This window comes from Prionailurus viverrinus, chromosome B3 (genome assembly GCF_022837055.1).
Source record: "Prionailurus viverrinus isolate Anna chromosome B3, UM_Priviv_1.0, whole genome shotgun sequence".
Classification (NCBI taxonomy): Eukaryota; Metazoa; Chordata; class Mammalia; order Carnivora; family Felidae; genus Prionailurus; species Prionailurus viverrinus.
The window spans coordinates 65,110,062-65,130,919 of record NC_062566.1 but is presented as its reverse complement, the minus strand read 5'-3'; the positions used below and the strand labels follow the sequence as shown (position 1 = coordinate 65,130,919).

General features: G+C 41.1%; 1 protein-coding gene across 3 annotated transcripts in view; it reads left to right on the top strand.

Annotated features, from left to right (window-relative positions):
• Nucleotides 1-20,858, top strand: part of KATNBL1 (katanin regulatory subunit B1 like 1) — a 59,108-nt gene that overhangs the window by 934 nt on the left and 37,316 nt on the right. The window contains exons 2-3 of one of the 3 annotated variants that reach the window (XM_047862240.1): nt 3,808-4,007; nt 5,878-6,011. The gene's annotated coding sequence lies outside the window, so the exon portion shown is untranslated. Of the gene's footprint in view, nt 1-3,807; nt 4,008-5,877; nt 6,089-11,316; nt 11,449-20,858 lie in introns of those variants that run through there. The other 2 variants (XM_047862238.1, XM_047862239.1) reach the window with 2 other exon arrangements.

Below are 20,858 nucleotides of genomic sequence, written 5' to 3'. Positions count from 1 at the left end.
TTGTATACTTATATAATTTAACCTGATGTTCGATATTTAAGTTGTTTCCCGTTTCTACCCCTTTTATAACCATTGAATGTGAACATTCTTGTGTGTGTTGTATTTCCTTAAGTTGAATGCCTAGAAGCGCAGTTGCTGGATCAAAGACTATGCACATTTTTAAGGAATTTTCATTTTAAATGCTCACTAGGAAAATCGCACCCATTTGCATTCCACCAGCTTTATAATGTGTTTTAATTGGCGGTTTGAAAATGGTACTGTATTTTTAAACTTTTTTTTTTTCTTTGACTCCCAAGTTACTTGATATGGTAGGCTTAGGGGTGAGGGAGGAGGAGGAATGAGGTGAGAATATAATCAAGAGCTAAGATTGAAAAGGGCCAGTTAAAGAGTTTGGGCCCTTGAAGATGATGCTGATCTGGAGACGCTGAAGATTTCCATCCCCACTTTGTTTTCTGATTTTAAAAGTATCGTGTGTTCATAGACTGTTTGAATAAGGTAGTAACAAGAAACACTTTTCCCCTTCCAATTCATTCTAAAATATTTATCTGATCTTAGGAAGACTCAGCTTGTGGATTGCTTTCCTGCTTTTTTTCTACTTTTCTGCCTTTATCTCTTATCTCTGATAAACCTTTGAGATTCATCTCAGACTTCACAAGGGTCTTGGCCCTATTGGGCAATCTTCTTTGTCCCCACTGTAATCTGCGTAACAGCACTTACTGCATTGCATTTATGTTTGTTGACATCCCCTGAGCACTTATCTACCCCCTCTCTTGCTGCACCCTGCCCTAAATTCCTTAAAGGTAGGAGGTATGTGTTAATTATATTTGATTCCATTGCCTAGAACATGATGTATTGAATAACTGTTTAGTGAATGTGAGTAAATTAATTGAAAGTAAATATAATACAGAACTGAATATACTATAATTACATATATGTGAAAAAAATGTAAAAACTAGAAGGGAATACGTTTTAGAACGTTATCTATTGTATCCAATTAATGGTTTTCATGGATTTTTTTTTCTTTTTTTGAGTTCATGTTTCTTTAATAAATTGTAAAGGAGCACTTTTGAAAACATTGTTAGTCATTCGAATCATATATTCTGTCCCTTTTAAAGTACTCCCCCACTTACTATAAAAATGTTTAAACTGGAACCCAAATCGAGGTTGCTTTGGCCTCAGTAGGTTAATCCAGGTCATTTATTCCTTTATCCTAGGAATCCTCATAGTGTAATTTGCCAAAACATGTTCCAAAGAACATGAAGACTGAGGTGAACAATGAGACTGAACTGAGAAAGTGTTCCAAGGTCAAATACACTTGAGGAAAACTGTAGATGATATTCTACACACACACCCTAGAGGGTCTCAGTGTGATTAATATAACATATTAAAACCATGAGAAGTGATTCTGTAATGAATCTTCATTTCCCATCCACCTAAATAAGAAGCCCCCCCTTTTTTTCCTTATCACACCTATTAACTTCCTATGGAGTCATTGTTCCATAGAATACTTTAGAAGTCTTGAAAAAGATGAAGGTGCTCCCTGGCAAGCTCTGCTTGTTGTTGTTGTTTTTTAAGATTATTAGAATACCATGAGAAATAATAGATCCTTTATAAAAATGGAATTTCAAGTTGAATTTAAACTTGAGGACTCAGGGTTTTTTTGTTTGTTTGTTTGTTTTTACTAATTATGTTTTGCAAGAAAAGTCAAGGGAAACCTAAATTCTGATCCTGACTCCAAATGAACTCCACTTTGAGTTAGGAACTCTTGGCTTTAATTTCTTCATCTCTAAAATAAGGGACTTCTAGATGACTTCTAAGGGTAACTTCTAATTCTAAAATACATTTTTTTTTTTTCAAAAACATTTTGCATATGGGGCGCCTGGGTGGCTCAGTTGGTTGAGCTTCCGACTTCGGCTCAGGTCATGATCTCACGGTTCCTGAGTTCGAGCCCCGTGTCGGGCTCTGTGCTGACAGCTCAGGGCCTGGAGCCTGCTTCGGATTCTGTGTCTCCCTCTCTCTCTGCTCCTCCCCTGCTCATGCTCTGTCTCTCTCTCTCTCCTTCAAAAATAAATAAAAACATTTAAAAAAACACTTTGCATATTATTCTTTCATAGACATAGAGAAAATGATGAACACATAAAGGAGTAATGGGATTTCAGATAATTTTTTTAAATTGTGCTTTCCCATACTTTTCCTAGTTACCTGCATTGTGCAGGTACCATTTTTGGATTTAGAAAAAGTATAAATGTTAATAATATGACACATTTCCAAACCTAGAAGCATAATGGTTCTCTGTCCCGGATTCACAGGAGAATCACCTTGGAATCTCTTTAAAAATATTGATGCCTGGGCCACACTCCAGAGATTCTAATTCATTTGCTTAGGGTAGAGCATGGGTCTACTGTGCAGCAAGTACTAAGAATCACTGACCCAGAGCATTTTACTGCTCTAAAAGGTTTGAACTTAACACAGTAATTTAAGCAAACAGTCAGTGGTTTCTGAGAGCCTCCTTGTATGCCTCCCACTGGACTAACCTTGAATAAGACAATAATGGAAATACTCAATTTGTAAAAATAAGTCTTAAACTTCCTTTTGTGACTTTGAGCAAATACGATTTTATTTAAAGAAACTGAGAAGACCCACACCATGATTCCATAGGTCTTGTGAGTTGCCTCAAGTGACTTTATATTTGGGCTATCTACACAGTTTTTGTATTTGTTTTTGAGTCTCACCCCCCCACCACCACCACCACTTTAGGCGTCTAAGATGCTATCTGTTTCTAATACTTTATGCCATTTTCTGAGCAGTTGCATTTGGATTGAAACTTGAAAAGGATATTTTCATTTATTTATTTTAATTTTATTTTATTTTTTTTTAATTTTAAGTAGGCCCCATGCCCAACATGGGGCTCAAACTCACGACCTGCAGGCCAGGAGTCACATGCTTTACCAGGGCGGTGCCCCGAAGAAAAAAAAATTTTTCTAAGTTTATTTATTTATTTTGAGAGAGAAAGAGACAGCACGAGTGGGGGAATGGCAAAGAGAGAGGGAGAGAGCGATGATCTCAAGCAGGCTCCGAGCTGCCAGTACAGAGCCCGATTCAGAGCTGGAACCCATGAAGCTGCGAGATCATGACCTGAGCTGAAACTAAGTCAGACACTTAACCGACTGATCCACTCAGGCACCCTGAAAATTTTCTATTCAAACAACCAGATTTGCAAGAATGGATCTCTCTAAAGGGGAAAAAAAAAAGCTTTCATAGATAATGTCTTACATTCTGGGGTATGCCACTTAACAGTGTCTGTACAATAATTGTTCTGCCCTCTTTCGTGGTCCAACCAGCTTCCCTAGTATGCTGTTTTAAAAGGTCCTGTAGCTTCCATAAAATGGGTTTCCATTGCAAATCCCCAGTTTATTTGTGTTATTTAACTCTCCTATCATCACTGCCTTCTGAAAAGGACCACCTCACACTATTTTATTCAAGATGCGATTTATTCCGTGTCAGTAAGAGTCTTAATGAGAGGAAACTTTTTTCCTCCATTTTGTTTGTTTGCAATTTCAAACCCCTTTAGTGTAAAAACAATTTGGTGGGGAGTGGGGAGCGGTAAAATACTACCTTCCTAGTTATTGTTGGGTTTCTGCGTCATTTCTATGTGGATTACATTTTTTTTTTTTTTTTAATTTCTGGTTTATGGCTCTGCGGGTGTCATGAAATACCCCTGTCAGCAGTGACATGAACTAGACAGTGCTGGGAGATGTTGGCTAGTAATACCATTCTTCCCTAACAATTACCTTTTTTTCATTTCAGGAGAGCTGTTGTGCAATTCACGTTTTAACAAGTTCCCATTATAGCACTTCCCTCCAGCACTTGCTTAGGAAACTGGGAGGATTGCCATTCCCACAGATCTTATTAAAGGATAAGAATGACAACCATAGCATGAGTCATGATGATACATTACTGATGGCCCAGGATGCTTCTTCAAGCGTGATTACTTTGGATTCATTCTGGTGATTAATTTCAGCTATCTTGGATGTGGGCTAACTTGTCTCTACATCAGGTATCTGAATGACCAATGAAGGTCCTTCATGGCACTTTTTCTTATGTGCTAATTTTTAAAAGCCTCAATTGGTTCAGATATAAGCACTGCTTTATGGCCTGAAGTTTTTGGAAGGAAGATTATTGTGCACTGAATGTTTATGTTTCCCCTAAACTCATGTGTTGAAGCCCTAACACCAACATGATAGTATTTGGAGATGGGGCCTTTGGGAGGTAATTAGGGTTAGATGAGGTCATGAAGGTGGGGCTCTCATAATGGGATTAGTGTCCTTAGAAGAAACCCAAGAGAGCTCACTATCTCACTCCACCATATCAAGACATAGTGAAAAGGTGGCTGGCTCTCTACAGGCCAGGAAGAGGGCTGTCTTCAGTAATTGAATCAGCCAGCACCTTGATCTCAGACCAGCCTCCAGAACTGTGAGAAAATAAATTTCTGTTGTCTAAACCACCCACTCTGTGGTATTTCGTTATGGCAGCCTGAGCAAATTAATGTGAGGATTAAGTAGGACTCAGAAAAATTGAATAAGTACCTTTTGGTACTTGGAGGCAAAGTCATCCCCTAAAACATAAACATAAATGTAGGGGTGTTTAATTTGTAGGAGCTTATTGTATAAATGTAAACATACTCAACACTGTCCACTGACTTTTTTTTTTTTCACCTTATCTTGGATATCTTCCATATGTGTCACTCAGTTTTGCCTCATTTTTTTAAAGGCTATAGAGTATACATAGGATAGGATGTATGATAATTTAGTTAACCAGTCTCCAGTTGATGGACATTTAGGTTGTTCCCTTTTGTCACTATTACAAAAAAATGTTGCTGTGAACATCCCTAGGGTCCTTGTCAACATGGTTCTATAGGAGAAGATTTGTGGACTAAATTATGTCTATAGTCTTGTAGTAAATTGAATAGTGTCCCCCCAAAATTCACATCCATCTAGATGGAAACTCAGAACCTGACTTTTTTTGGAAATAAGGTCTTAACAGATTTAGTTAGTTAAGGTGAGGTCATATTGGATGACGGTGGGCCCTAAATCCAATGACTGGTGTTCTCATAAAAAGAGAGGAAGACACACAGATAAACAGGGAAGAAGTCCATGTGATAATGGAGACAGAGACTGGAGTAATGCAGCTACAAGCCAATGATTGCCAGAGCCACCAGAAGCTCGGAAGAGGCAAGGAAGGATCCTCCCTAGAGCCTGCAGAGAGCATGGTCTTTGGCAACACCTTGATTTTGGGCTTGTAGTCTCCAGAATTAAGGGAGACTCTCTTTCTGTTGTTTTAAGCCACCCAGATTCTGATACTTCATTACAGGAGCCCTAGGAAATGGATACAAGTTTCTTTCTAAAAGAGGTCCATTCAAATGAATCCAGCTAACAACCAGGGCTAGCTAGCTTCAGTGGGAAAAAAATATAACAAGTAATAAAACAGTATCACCAAAGCTGCCAAATTAAATTCTAAACTTTCAGAAATTTGCATGAGAAGTTTTATTTAATTTCCTACTTGCTTATGATTAGTTCCTGTAATAAAGTGATTTTTAGAAATTAATTACAAAAGAAGGACAATTATTGTATAAAATGGAAAATGCAACTAACCCAAAAAAAGGTAATAAATCATACCATGGAAACAAAAACAAATTTTTTCCCATAGACATTTTGAGTTCAACTCTTCCAGACTTTTTTGATTTATATTTAGACTTACTAAGACTATACGGTTTTATAACATACTGTTTCATGAAGAGCCATGCTTTCATCTTTTAAAAAGGCAAAGAAAAAAGTATGGCTTAATCTTTATTTCAATGTTTTTTAATGTTTCTGATAGCTCTTGCCAGATGTTCAGGCTCTGTTGCTCCCATCCCACCCTGACCAAGATCACGAGGCACCCACCAGACTTCCACACTCCTCTCCACCCAGCCTGCAGCTGGAGCCACACCCCATCTCCCAGGACCTATGCTGGTACTACTACTCTTTCTAGATAAGAGTAATTTTTTTAGAATATTGGCTTTCTCTCCCTTAAAGGATTCAGAGTTCAGGTAAGTTTGGGCAGCACTGCATATAACTTTCTTTTAGAGATTTACAATTCATGTTAGTATTTTTTTTAATTAAAATCCAAGGTAGTTAACATATAGTGTAATAATGGTTTCAGGAATAGAATTTAGTGATTCATCATTTACATATACCATCCAGGGCTCATCCCAATGCATGCCCTCCTTAATGCCCATCACCCATTTAACCCATCCCCCGCTCCCCTCCAGCAACACTCAGTTTGTTCTCTGTATTTAAGAGTCTCTTAAAAAAAAAAGAGAGAGAGAGAGACTGAGAGTCTCTTATGGTTTGCCTCCCTCTCTGTTTTTATCTTATTTTTGCTTCCCTTCCCCTGTGTTCATCTGTTAAAGTTAGTATTTTAAAGACTGAAAAGTGCTATAGTAAAGAAATAACTTATTTAATATTTGTTTAATCCAAAGTTGCCAAACTTTGTGTCCAAGGAAGACTTTTTCTTTTTCTTTTTTCCTCTTTGTTCAATCTATCAACAGCTTATAGAACTGGTATTGTGAAGAACAGAGCTAATTTGGGGTAGGAACTTGAGCCAGTTTAGGTTCAGACTCAATTTTGTCACTGTAGGAGTAGTTTTGCCTTTGCATCCAGCTCCGAGAGGTGGACTTCAGTCTTGTAATCTTCCTACTGCCCCTATCTCCTGAGGCTGGGGATCTGCTTTCCTCTTTCACGTCTCCTTTCCGTGGACGTTATCCTGCTTCTGATTATTGCTGTACTGCCCATTTTGTTTCTTTCCTGCCTGCCACCCTGCCCTTGAACTCCCCTCTATAAGGTCTGTTTGTTATGAGGCACCAGCAGTGTTGAGCCCCCATGGTTGGGTGTGTGTTGCATATGGCATAGCTTTCAGATGCCGTGTACAGATTACCAGGCCGTCAGCACCACAGCGGGTCTGTCTTCCCACCACTGGTCCCGCTCCTAGAGCTGGTGTAATTCCAGGACTCTGCTTTCCAAGGCAGCACTCAACCATACTGTGTTCTCTTGGAAAGATCACTGAACAGGTAAAGTTCGGAGTTGGGGGATATTCTGCAAAGAGATACACAATCAGTGCACTAGGCACTACTGAAGTGTTTTACATAGGTTACCCTACTTCCCAGCATCCTCAAGGGAAGAATATTATTATCTCCACTGTGCAGTTAAGGTAAAAATAGAGCAGAAAGGGTCCAAAAGCAGTGATCCAGGCTTCTGATAGAGATGAGCTTTGCTCCAAGGCTAGTGTTCTTTCCACTCTAAGATGCTGCTGTCTACCATCTTCCAGTTGGTAACAGTGTACCCTAATTGCTGGAAATCTACTTGGGGAAGGAGGAAAATAGTCTCTTGGGATTCAGAGTTGAAAATCTATAAATAACAAATGTTACCTGCTGTCCAGCTCTTGAGTTGTAACAGAGAGCTGCATCAGAGACCTCTTTTTGTTTTTGTTTTTTAAATTTTTTTAATGTTTATTTTTGAGAGAGAGAGACAGAGTGCAAGTAGGGGAGGGCAGAGAGAGAGGGAGATACAGAATCTGAAGCTGGCTCCAGGCCCCGAGCTGTCAGCACAGAGCTAAACGCAGGGCTCAAACTCATGAACTGCGAGATCATGACCTGAAGCCAGATGCTCAACCGACTGAGCCACCAAGGTGCCCCCAGAAACTGTCTTAACAGGAGGATCTCCTACTACCCTACAGTCCCCACCACTTCCACCCTCCAGCAGCCCTCAAACCCCCCTCTCCCCCACCCCACCCCCTTGCCACGCACACACACAAACTTTGCTGCTTCTGAACCACGGACGGCATCGGTACAGCAGTGGTGATTGAAATAATCATAAACCTTGTAAACTGGGAGCGAAATCTGCTCTTTTCCACTGCTACTGCCTTATCTGAAATGTTCCCTAATGCCATTCCTTCCTTCCACAGTCTACACAGGAAGGTGGGGAAGGGAGGAACAGAAAAAAAGGGATTGACTTCCCACTTGGACTGCCAAAGTCAAGTGCCTGGAATTTTCCAAAGGCTGTGAAGGCTGAGCAGTGGATGCAGTTATTTATGGAATGGATGAGCTATTGCTGTCTTGTATTTAGGTCTCTTTAGGCATTGCCCTTCGTCAGTCTGCACTGATGAGAATGACACACACCACAGTAAAAGCTGTGGCTCCCTGAACCGCTGGCGTGAACTACAGCACTTTCATACCTAAGGTTCTTGCCAGCAGTCCCCCCTCCCTCCCACCAGCCATCTTGTATCCTGGTGACGGCTTAATCCTCCCTAAGTACTGATTTAACCATCAAGCTTCCTCGCTCGATGTCTATGCATTTTTTTTAACTGACATTTTTACTATGCGCATTTATATTAATTGGCATGGATTGACTTATATCATATGACATTTATTATAAAAAACAGTTTACAGAGTTGTAGGTAGGATATAATCTCACCTCTGTTCCTAGATATAGTTACATTTGCATAGGAAAAAAACCCCCATATATTCAAGATGGAAATAGTGCTTATTCATGAGTAATAGACTTCTAAGGGTTTCTAGTGATCTTTTTCTTTCCCCAAAACCTTTGCTTCATCACTCCAGATTTTCACAACCTGTCAAGTGACCACATACGTTTTCAGGCTTTGCTCTTGCTACCCTGCTTGTCAAAAATCCTCTCCAGCTTGTCAGGCCTGGTTCAAATCTTCCTCCATGACACCCCCACCCCCACCCCCACCCCAGCTGTCCAGTTAGAAGTGTACGTAAGACTTTGCATGAGTGTTCTTTTCTCACGCGGGTGCTTATGTTCAGGGTGTATGCTATGCACTGTCCCTGAATGACATCCATACCCTTAAACAGATGGGGTGGGGGCAGAAATGCTAACTCAGCTGCCTGTTCATTCAGATAGAAGGAATATAAGGTATTCAGAAGGAAGGAATAAGAGAATGACCAGAGGAGTAATTCCCTCAGACACTGCTCACTGGGAGGGCTAGCCATGAACCACCTTTCTATGTTCAAGGACTCGTGCAGGGATACTAAAAACATGTATGGGATGACCTTTATTTATTTATTTATGTAAGTAATCTTTACACCCAACATGGGGCTTGAACTCACAACCCTGAGATCAAAAGCCACATGCTCTACTACTGACTGAGCCAACCAAGAGTCCCTCTTTTTTTTTAAATCCATAAAAAGAGAAAAGCTTGATTGAGCTCCAAGTGAAAAAAATTCAATTTTGGTTGACTCAAAAGTGTTAATGAAGAAGACGAACCTGCAGTCTCATCGCTAAAATGTATATATTTCAAAAGTTGCAACATGAAGGCAAATCTCTTTATTTTCACTTTAAATTATGTCAACACCAGGCAGCGACATGAGATCTATAGGCCAGGGCTGCTCTTCACTGGTATAACTTTAGAACCTGAGTCTGGGGATGGACTTCCTGAGACACTGTGCCCTAAGAAGACCTAGAAAAGAGAATATCGGGATTCGCATCTGGCCTTCAGACAACCCGAGGCCTTGTTTTGGCTGACATCTCTCTGTGTTAACGCAGCACATTCCTTGAGTCCTAGGACTCCGTTATTTGTCTTCTCTCAACATCCAGCCTCCCTTGAGATAAAGTCCCATGTCTTACACTCTTCATCCTCTTCCTATGAGGGCCGCACCGATGCCTTTTGTGGGTTATCAGGAAATTCCTGTTTATGATGGTAGTGATGAAGAAACAGCTTGAAAGAAAGTGACTTCATCCATGTGCGTTGAATTTTTTTTTTCTTTAAAATAGCATACCTACTTAGTGGAGGTCATACGCAAGGAATGTTCTATGTTGCAACACCCCTAGAGCCCAGGGGTCCTGCTCCCTCCCCTCACTCACCCCACTGGCCTCTCTCAACAGTCCCACCTGTTACAGGTGTGGCCACACACATAGGCATGTGCCTGCTTGTGCTTGGCTCTTAAAGGCATTGCCAATGCAAAATATATCTTAAAATATTTCTACCACCAACCTAAAGTAGTGACCCACTCACCATTACTTAATTTTTTGTATTAAGTAGGTAAGGACCCAGTTACCAGGGAGGAAAAATATATTGCTTTTATCATCTAATGACATCTTAGTTCTGATTAGTTTATCTGTGAGGCCTCTCATTGCTCTGAACTCCCATAGCATTTAGGATATACCTTTTGTCATTGCACTCACCACAGTTCATTCGAATGATCTCTTTCCCTGTTTATCCATCCCCCTAGGAGGTCCTCTGGACTATCTGTAGCAGCTGATGCAATGTTAGCCTTGTACATGGTAGGCCCTCAAAAATATTGCTGAACCAAACGTAAGCAACCCATGCCTTAGGCAAGCCCTGGAGAGTTCTGGAAAAAAGAGCCCCCCCCCCCCCCCACCTCCCAAGAGTGGAGGAATGTAGTCTTGGAGTGAGAAAATGTTTTTTCAAATACACCACTTGATTGGCTTCTGCAAGGGCTCCCATCACAATTTGATTAACCTTGGCCAGTGGCTTACCTTTGAAGATGGGTACACTCTGTGTCTACTAAGATGAAGAGAATTTCCTCAGTAGTTAAAAGCAGGTGAGGGACAGACCCAACCCTAACCTCATATTCTAGTGTTTCCAGTCCCAGAGAGACTGAGTTTGCTTTCTGGGATAGGGTTTGCATCAGACATATTTCTTGTGTTCTTAAGAGTCTAACACAGAGTCTGACACATATTAGGAATTGAAACATAATAGCTAATAATTATAGAGTGCTTACCATATGGCAGACACATTCCTCTAAGCATTTTATATGTATGAACTCATTTAATCCTCACAACTATGAGACAGATACTATTATAATCCCCATTTTACAGATGGGCAAACCAAAGCACACGAGAATTTTTATGATTTGTGCAAGGTCACATAGCTCCAGAGTCCATGCTTTTTAAATATTTTGCCTTAGTACCTTTAAATGCGAGTGAAGGAATAAATCTCTCCCTGCACCATACTTTTATAGCGGATGTTTTCCTCTCCTGGGACAACACTTAAGGCAGTCTCCCCCACCAGACTGTCACTAGCTCAGTGTCATTCTTTGACTTTCGTCCACCCTCAGTTCCTAGAGCTTGATTGTCGCGCCATAGCAAGACTACCGGGCGTGCGCGTGGCCACCAGGGGGCACTATGGGCACACGTCCTCTTCCCTCCTCCCTCCAGTCCTGCGCGACCTGAGGGGGGGCCGAGCCAGCGTTGGGCGGAGCCTGGGAGAAGCGTCAAGGGGGAGCTATCCCGGCGGGCCGCGCGCGCGGCCGCGTTTGAATGGCTCAGAGTGGGGCTCGGCCCGGGAGCCGAGGGACGGTCTAGGCTGCCGGGCGCAGCTCGTCAGCGCCGGGGCAGGGCTGAGGTGCCGCGGTACCATGAGGCGCCGGTAAGTGATGGCCGGGCCTGTGCGAGCCCGGCGCCCGCAGCTGCCGTGCCGAGGCCGCGCGTCTCCTCCGGTCCGGCCGCGCCCTGGGCCCACCTGCAGGCCCCGCGGCGGCCTCCGCTCGGCGGAGCCCGTCGGCAGCGGGGCTGCGGGGTCGGAGGGTGGGGAAGGGCGGGGCGGCGAGACCTCCGTTTCCCGCGAGTAGCCCCTGCCCAGCCGCTGCGGGGAGGGTCAGGACAGCGGGCGCAGGAGGCGGACTGGGGGTCGCCGCGGGGCCGGGCCGGGAGAGGCGTGGACGCGACCAGCTGTCACTTATTTATCTGCGGGTGGAGCCGACATCTGCACGCCGGGGAGGGGGAAGCACGGAACGCGTCTGCGGCGATCTGTTTGAGGGCTGGTTTTCCCGAGCCGCCTAGGCCGGGCCTTGGTATTTCCTTATATTCTGACGGGTCCTTGGTTCCCTGACAGATAAGCTTTTGTTTAGCAGGACAGAAACTTGACATAACTGCATACGAATTGCTGATTGCAACTTTAAAAACCTCATTGTACTTGCTGAAAAGTTGTTCTGTAACAGTACCTAGGCTTTTACCACGCTCTTAAATTGGCGTAAATATGGAGATAACAAAGAGTTCAGTTGTTTTCTTGTGGCTTGTAAAGTTCTTTGAAAACAGAGGTGTCTATGTCAGTTTCTTTACAGATTAAAAGGAAAAAAAAAAAAACAGTTACAAAAATTAGGTGTGTAATTACCAGTTTAGAACTAGCAAAAAATCTGAGAAACTAGACCACCTAATAGCTTCAACTTGTGTAAATAGTTTATTCTGGGTTTTTTTTGTTTGTTTTTGTTTGAACCTGCTTCAGACTTGAATCAGAATTTTATACGTTGAGGCTTTTACTGGGCTAATAACTAGCACTGTAGTGTTAGCGATGATAAATATTTATTTTGGGCCTTCTGGGTGTTAAGCACTGTTTGAGAGCTTTGCTTTGTGATGGGTACTATTATTATCCCCATTTTGACAAAGAGGAAACTGAGACACAGAAAAGTTGAGCAACTTGTACTAGGTTACACAGCTAATACGTTTGGGACCCAAGCAGGCTGGCTTCGTGCTTTTACCTATGCTTCTTTACTGCCTCCTTTATATATGGCTTTTTTTAGTTTACAAAGCTCTTTCATTTACTTCTCTTAACTGGGGGTATAAAATATGTGAAGTGTGTTTGTGTATTTATGCATTCACACACTATTAAATTCAGCTCTCTGCTTTTGTTGACCGTGCGTAAGTTTTGCATACTGAGCAAAAATTCCGTTGGATATTTTAAGATAAATGGAGTTCATAAAGTTCATGTTTGTGTCGTAGTTTATAATGTTAGTTCCTTTGTGTCATGTCCTGAAAGTGTAGAGAACAACAGTTTGAAACCTACATACTCTTTAAAATATACCTTTATATATTTTTATTCTGAGAATTTAATTGAGTGGTTACTCTGTTCTTGGAATGATTATACTTACAGCTCCATGACAAGAAATAAAGGTTCAAAAAAAAATCATTTCATAAGAAATCAGCAGTTTGTGGTGATTTACAGCAGAGCAGTTAAATTTCATTCATCAGTTATCAAGCTTTTGATTGTCTCTATGCCCAGCAGTGTTAGGTACAGTTGGTTATACAAAAGAAATGTGCCAGGGCAACAAACCTTAGTTTGGGATGTGAGATTAACAACAACAATATAAAATACTCTTCTTTAGTACAGAGGGTGTATGGTGAACTGAACGGGCTGGTCGGTAATGCTTCTGGAGAGAACCAACACATAAAGGATGGATCTAGGGCATTGAATAGAAGTGTGAATGGGGAATTTTAGTGAGGAAACAGTGTGTTCAAAGACTTGGAAGTGAAAAGGATAAAAAAAATACTGATTCAAAGGGGCACATGCACCCCAATGTTTATAGCAGCATTATCGACAATGGCCAAATTATGGAAAGAGTCCAAATGTCCATTGACTGATGAATGGATAAAGAGGATGTCCATTGACTGATAAATCGATATATATCTGTATCATATATCTATCTATATATCTGTATCTCATCTATCTATTTATATAATGGAATATTACTCGGCCATCAAAAAGAATGATGGCAAATTTGCAACCATGTGGATAGAGCTAGAGTGTATAATGCTAAGAGAAATAAGTCCAAGAAAGACCCCCATGTGATTTCACTCATGTGGAATTTAAGAAAGCAGATGAACATGAGGGAAGGGAAGGAAAAATAAAATAAGATGAAAATCAGAGAGGGAGGCAAACCATAAGAGACTTTTAACCATAGAGAACAAAGTGAGAGTTGGTGAGGGAATGGGATAATGGGTGATGATGAGTATAAAGGAGGGCACTTGTGATGAGCACTGGGTGTTGTATGTAAGTGGTGAATCACTAAATTCTGCTCCTGAAACCAGTGTTAAACTATATGTTAACTAACTTGAATTTAAATAAAATCTTGGAAGGAAAAAAAAAAGACTTGGAAGTGAGAATAAAAATGATTTTTCTTGAGAACAGCGAACCTGATCTATTTGGAAAGTTCCTATTGAGAAAAATGAGATTATGTGGGCAGGACTGAGGAGTGTTGTATAAGACACATATGGCAGAGAAGTTTAAGTTTAACGTATATGTATATACACAGAGAGATGATTTTGGAAGTTTTGAAACTTATATCAGTGGCTCTCAACTGGGGACAATTTTGCCTGCTTTGGGACATTTGGCAGTGTCATGGCTGGAATGGGGAGAGGTGCTAACTAGTATCTAGTTGACAGAGGTCCTGAGTTCTGCTGCTAAGCATCTTACGATAGGACAGCCCCTCCATTAGAAATAATTACCCCAAATGTCAAAATGTCAGCGGTGCTGAGGTTGAGACCCTGTTGTGAGTTGGTTGTTTATATGGCCAGCTTCTGCTTCCATGTGCTGTAAAATAAGTATGAATGATGAATTTTAGGAGCGTGAGTACAAACAATATTAAAGCTGGGGGAAGCTGACTCAGAGACCTCAAGAAGGAGGCTCTTGTTGGAGTCCTCGAAGAAGGGGGAGATTGTAAGGAAATAGGATGAGGGCAATGAGAATGACAAGCAGTGATAAAATGAGACAATTATTTAAATAACAACTTTTCCTAAGTTTGAAAATAATGCGTGTTCACTGAAAATAATGCATGTTCATTATGGGAAATTTTGGACATGTAGAGAGTGAAAAATTAAAAGCACTTATAACCCTCCCACTCCCTACCCCAGGCAGAAACAACAACTGTTAAACATTTTCATGTGGTGGTTTTTTTCAAATCTTTTTTTCAAATCGTTTAAAAACTAGGACTATACATTTTTCTCCCTGTGGGCTTTTATTGTTTGGTGTGTTTATTTGTTTGACTCAGCATGTCATGAGTATTTCCCATTCCTTGAAAAATGCTCTTTTTAATGGTCACAATCTTTTTTGGTGTGTGTGTTCTTTTGAAATTGGGAATTTTGCTTATATTCCAGAGAGACACTTTGAAGGAAGAAATAGAATATGATGACTGATTAACTATAGAAATCAATAGGGGTAAAAGTCAATGGTATCTCCAAGGTTTTAAACCTAGGAAGCTAAAAGAATGGCAGGGCTACTGAAATAAATCGGTTTCTCATAATAATTTGAGGGGGGGCAGGGGATTCTCATAATAATATCCATCTTAGGTATGTAAACTGCCATCACAGAGACCCATAAAGAGATTTTAATAAGGACCTTTGCTGCCTATCGGCTTACATTCTTCCTAAAACTCTTAACAATAATAGTCTTTCTTTGGTTTTTTTTTTGTTATCTTTGTTTTTGTTTTTTTACCTTTTGTTTTTTTGTGCTAAGCTTATTTTTCAGTTCCTAGCAAGTTTTCATTTTTCCTCTTCTTGAAAAGTTTTTTTGTTTTTTTATAATTTTTTAAAAAATTTTTTTTAACATTTACTTATTTATTTTTTGAGACAGAGACAGAGCATGAACAGGGGAGGGGCACAGAGAGAGGGAGACACAGAATCGGAAACAGGCTCCAGGCTCTGAGCTGTCAGCACAGAGCCCGACGCGGGGTTCGAACTCACGGACCGTGAGATCATGACCTGAGCCGAAGTCGGCCGCTTAACCGACTGAGCCACCCAGGTGCCCTGAAAAGTTTTTTAATAATTTACTTTCTATTAGAATACTAAATAAGGCTCAGGTTTGTTGGTCATGAGTCTTTGAGAGATTAAAGGACTACTTGGGTTTTTTGAATGTATAGATTGGTACAGTTTATAAGCAAGAGGTGAGTATAACTCTTTTCTGGAGGAGGAGGAATTATCTTTAAAAATGCTTGCCCAGGGGCACCTGGGTGGCTCAGTCAGTTGAGGTCCGACTTCTGGCTCCCGCTCAGGTCATGATCTCACGGTTCATGAATTCGAGCCCCACATCAGGCTCTGTGCCGACAGCTGCAATCCTGGAGCCTGCTTTGGATTATATGTCTCCCTCTCTCTGCCCCTCCCCTGCTCTAGCTCTCGCTCTCTCTCTCAAAAATAAATAAATAAATAAATAAAATTTTAAAAATACATATATATTTATATATATATATACTGAGCCTGGGTGGCTCAGTCAGTTAGGCGTCCGAATTCAGCTCAAGTCAGGTCATGATCTCACTGCTCATGAGTTCGAGCCCTGTGTTGGGCTCTGTGCTGACAGCTCGGAGCCTAGAGCCTGCTTCAGATTCTGTCTCCATCTCTCTGCCCCTCCCCTGCTCGCTCGCTCTCTCTCTCTCTCTCTCAAATATAAAAGATAAAACATAAATAAATAAATAAATTTTAAAAAATGCTTGCCTAGAGGTGCCCAGGTGGCTTGGTTAAGTGTCCAACTCTTGATTTTGGCTTAAGTCATGATCTCTCAGTCTTGAGATCACGCCCTGCATTGGGCTCTGTGCTGAGAAGTGTGGAACCTGCTTGGGATACTCTCTGTCCCTCTCTCTCTCAAAATAAAATAAAAATTTTTTAAAAAATGCTTGCCCAGTGCCTGATAACATCAACCCACTCAATATTACATTACTGTTTTATGAGTCATTATACTTGTTGATCTATATCAGTTAGTTTAGTGCTTTCTGGAAAATGTATTTTAGGGAAATAATTTTTTTTAAAAAGCTTAAAACTAATACAAATGGTGCCTTTACTGGCAACATACACTTTTCAAATTGGATAAGATATAGTTTGACTTTGCTGGATTCAAATGCTGTGTTTACTACTCTGTGCTTATGTCCGAGTATCTTCTCTAATATCCATTAGTTTTGTATTCCCATCTTTGTTCTTGGGACATAATGAAGGTAGAGATGGGAGAAAGAGTCTTCTGAAAGTACCCCTAGTTTGCTTCCCCTTGACCACCTCACTCTCTTTCAATTTTTAAGAATACTTTTTTAATGTTTACTTTTACTTTTTTTTTTAATGTTTATTTATTTTTGAGAGAGAGAGAGAGACAGAATGAGAGTGGGAGAGGGGCAGAGAGAGAGGGAGACACAGAATCTGAAGCAGGCTCCAGGCTCTGAGCTGTCAGCACAGAGCCCAATGCAGGCTCAAACTCATGAACCGTGAGATCATGACCTGAGCTGAAGTCAGATGCTTAACTGAGCTACCCAGGCGCCCCTGTTTATGCTTACTCTTGAGAGAGAGAGAGACAGAGACTGTGTGAATGAGCGAGGGTCAGAGAGAAAGGGAGATACAGAATCCGAAGCAGGCTCCAGGCTCTGAGCTGTCAGCACAGAGCCCGACGCGGGGCTCGAACTCACTCACGAACTGCAAGATCATGACCTGAGCCGAAATCAGACACTTAACCAACTGAGGCACCCAAGCACCCCTCTCTCTTTCAATTTTACACACTGCCTCAAATTCTTTTTGCCTTGAGTCATCCAGGAATGCCCATGCTAGCATCTCTTCTCACTAATCTTAAAACAGGCAGCTTGGTGTTATATGGGAAAGGCATTAACACTGCAAGTCACAGTTCTAAGCTTCTCTCTCCTGCTGGTGACTGAGTGTTCTTGGGCAGATCCTGTAATCTCATTTGTAAATTGAAATTATCTCCAAGGTCCTTTCCAGCTCTAAGAGTCTGTGAATCTGTGAAGTATTTACTTTTCAAGGGTAATTGCCTCTGCTGAGACTATTCTAAAGACATTCTAAGATGTCTTTCACATCTTAGTGTGCATTAATTAGATGATACCTCCCAAAGGCATTTGTAAAAGCTACTCCCATGTAATAGGATTGGGGAAGAAATTTTAGAGCGGAATTTAAGTGCCACTAGCATATAAGCTTCAGGAGGGCAGGGATCATTGTTCACTGATGTTTCCTTAGTGCCAGGAATGGTAATTAGCCTGTAACATGTACTTAGTATTTGCTGAAGGAAGGAAGGAATGGACTGGTGTTGAGGAGGACTGCACAGATATTCTGAGTATCTTGAAAGAACTCGGAATACAAACCAACAGGATTACAACCTAGTCTTTCCTAGAATGTAAAAATACCTACAAGTGGTGGTAAAGCATCCACTGTTCACTTGGTTACCTTTCAGAACTATTAAGTAATTACTGCCCTGATTGCCCTTCATACTCAATAAATGCAGTTTTGTCCATTACCAGATCTTACTTTAGTGCCAGCTTGACTTTTGAGTGTGCCTTTTACTCTTGTTTGCAAAAACCTATGCCTTGCTTATTCCTTACACCACTTAATATCACCAGTAACAGTATGTTTAATGTTGTAGCCAAAATAAATCAATAGATTGATTAAAATTTGTCCTCTCATCCATAGAGGATTCATGGCACAGCTGTTGGAAATGAGTACTCTTGGCATTCCTGTGCCAGTCATCTTAATTCTTACTCATATAGAATAATCTTCAAGAGGGGTGGGTTAAGCGTCCAACTTTGGCTCAGGTCATAATCTCACAGTTTGTAGGTTTGAGCCCTGCGTTGAGCTCTGTGCTGACCACGCAGAGCCTGGAGTCTGCTTCAGATTCTGTCTCCCTCTCTCTCTGCCCCTCCCTGGCTCATGCCTGTCTCTGTCTCTTTCTCTCTCTGTCTCTCTCTCTCTCTCACAATTGAATAAACAATTTTTAAAAATTTTTGGGGCGCCTGGGTGGCTCAGTTGGTTGGGCGGCCGACATCGGCTGAGGTCATGATCTCGCAGTCCGTGAGTTTGAGCCCCGCGTCGGGCTCTGTGCTGACAGCTCAGAGCCTGGAGCCTGTTTCAGATTCTGTGTCTCCCTCTCTCTGACCCTCCCCCATTCATGCTCTGTCTCTCTCTGTCTCAAAAATAAATAAACGTTAAAAAAAATTTTTTTTTTAATTTTAATAATCTTGAAAAGTTAAAAGAATTTTAAGTTTAAGTAATCGCTACACCATCGTGGGGCTCAAACTCATGACCCCAGGATCAAGAGCTGCATGCTGTACTGACTGAGCCAGCCAGGTGCCCCAAGAATAGTTTTTAATTATGTGATTCATACACAAAGCTTCTCAGTAAGTCTGTTTTGTCTACAAAATTAGGTCCAGGTTCCTAACCCAGTATCGAGGGACTTCTGCATTTTATCCAATCTACTTTTCTAGTCTGTTTCCTCCACAGTGACCTGGACTGAGTAACTATTTAGTTATTTGAATAGTTGGGGTAGATAATAATGAAACAACAAGCTGGGTTATTCGCACCTAGGAAGTATGTTTCCAGGTAAGAAAAGGCTGGTAGGTATGCCTGTACAGGGTGACATTCATTATTTGGGGGAATATTTACTGAAAAATAGTATCAGGAACAAGAATTTTTTTTTTTAATTTTTTTTTACATTTATTCATTTTTTGAGAGAGCACAAGTGGGGAGGGGCATAGAGAGAGGGAGACAGAATCTGAAGCAGACTTCAGGCTCTGAGCTGTCAGAACAAAGCCCTAGGGGCCCGTGGGGCTCGAACTCACAAACCGGGAGATCATGACCTGAGCCAAAGTTGGACGCTCAACCAACTGAGCCACCCAGGTGCCCCGGAACAAGAATTCTTAAACTCCACATAAATATTTTTTTCTCTTCTTGTTGGCAGACCTATTTGGAAACTAATAATTAGAAGGAAATTATTTATGTATATTTAGTGGCATCACTTGACTACTTAGTGTGACTGACCACATTATTCTGTGCCCACAGCATTGTTTAGATGGTTTATCAGTCTGGATGGGCTGTTTTACAGTAACAACCCCCCAATCTCAGTGGCTTCAAATAACAAAGGTTTACTTCTCCTTGATTCATCTTACATGTGAGTTATCTGGGGGCTCTGCTCTATGTTGTCCTTGTTAAGGAATATGGACAGATGGAACTTTACTCTCTGTCCTGTTGCTGCTTGCCATAATAGAGGGATGGTAATAGAAGTGAATCACACAAAGTGGCTCTTTATTTCACTGGCAAGAGCAAGTCATATGACAATTACCTAGCTTCAAGATGATGGGCAAGTGTAAACCAATCATGTATCTGAAAGGAGAATTGGAATGTCATGGCACGGTTTTAATCACAGTTAGGCACTCTCCCCTTGACATTTTTAAATATTTTGTGACTCCTCCCAGCCTACCATTATCTTTCATGGTCTTTTTTTAGATAGGTTCCTTCATTCAGCAGCTGTTCATTAAGCACCGATTCACTATATGCCAGGCACTATTCTAGATAGTGAACGTGATTCCTGCTTTCATGGAACTCACAATTTAGTGGGAGGATGTGGACAATAAGCAAATAAGCTTGCTTCAAATAGTGATGAGTGCTATGGAGAGGGATAGATACAAGGTACTGGCATAGAGAATAGACCCCAAGCTGGTGTTATTTTTGATTGGGTGGTCAGGAAATCCTTTTGGGTGAGTAACATTTGATTTGAGAGGCAGTAGCCCTGAGAGTATATGGGAGGCATATTTTAAGCAGAAGGAATGGTTTGGCCACAAGATGGAAATGACCGTGGCATGTTTAAGGACAAAAGGCCAATGTGGCTGGAGCATTTAGGAGCAAACAGATATAGTCCAAGGGAGAGATGATGGTGGTTTTGTCTAGGATAATGCTTACAAAAATGAAGAGAAATGAAATAGTTTGGGAATATGTTATAAAGGCAGAATCAGTGGATTCGAAGTAGGGAATTTATGAAAGAGAAAATAAGAATGAGTCTTTGGGGCTTTCAGCAACTGGGAGGATGATGATGGTTCATTTTATTTGATTAGGAACAGTTGAATGTGATGGGCATTACGGAGGGCACTTGTTGTATGTTGTTGTATATGTAAGAGAGGAATCACTAAATTCTCCTGAAACCAATAGTACACTATATATTAACTAATTAGAATTTAAATAAAAATTTGAAAAAAGAAAATAAAAGGAACAGTTGAGAGGATCAGATTTGAGAGGGTGGATATTAAGGGCTCTATTTTC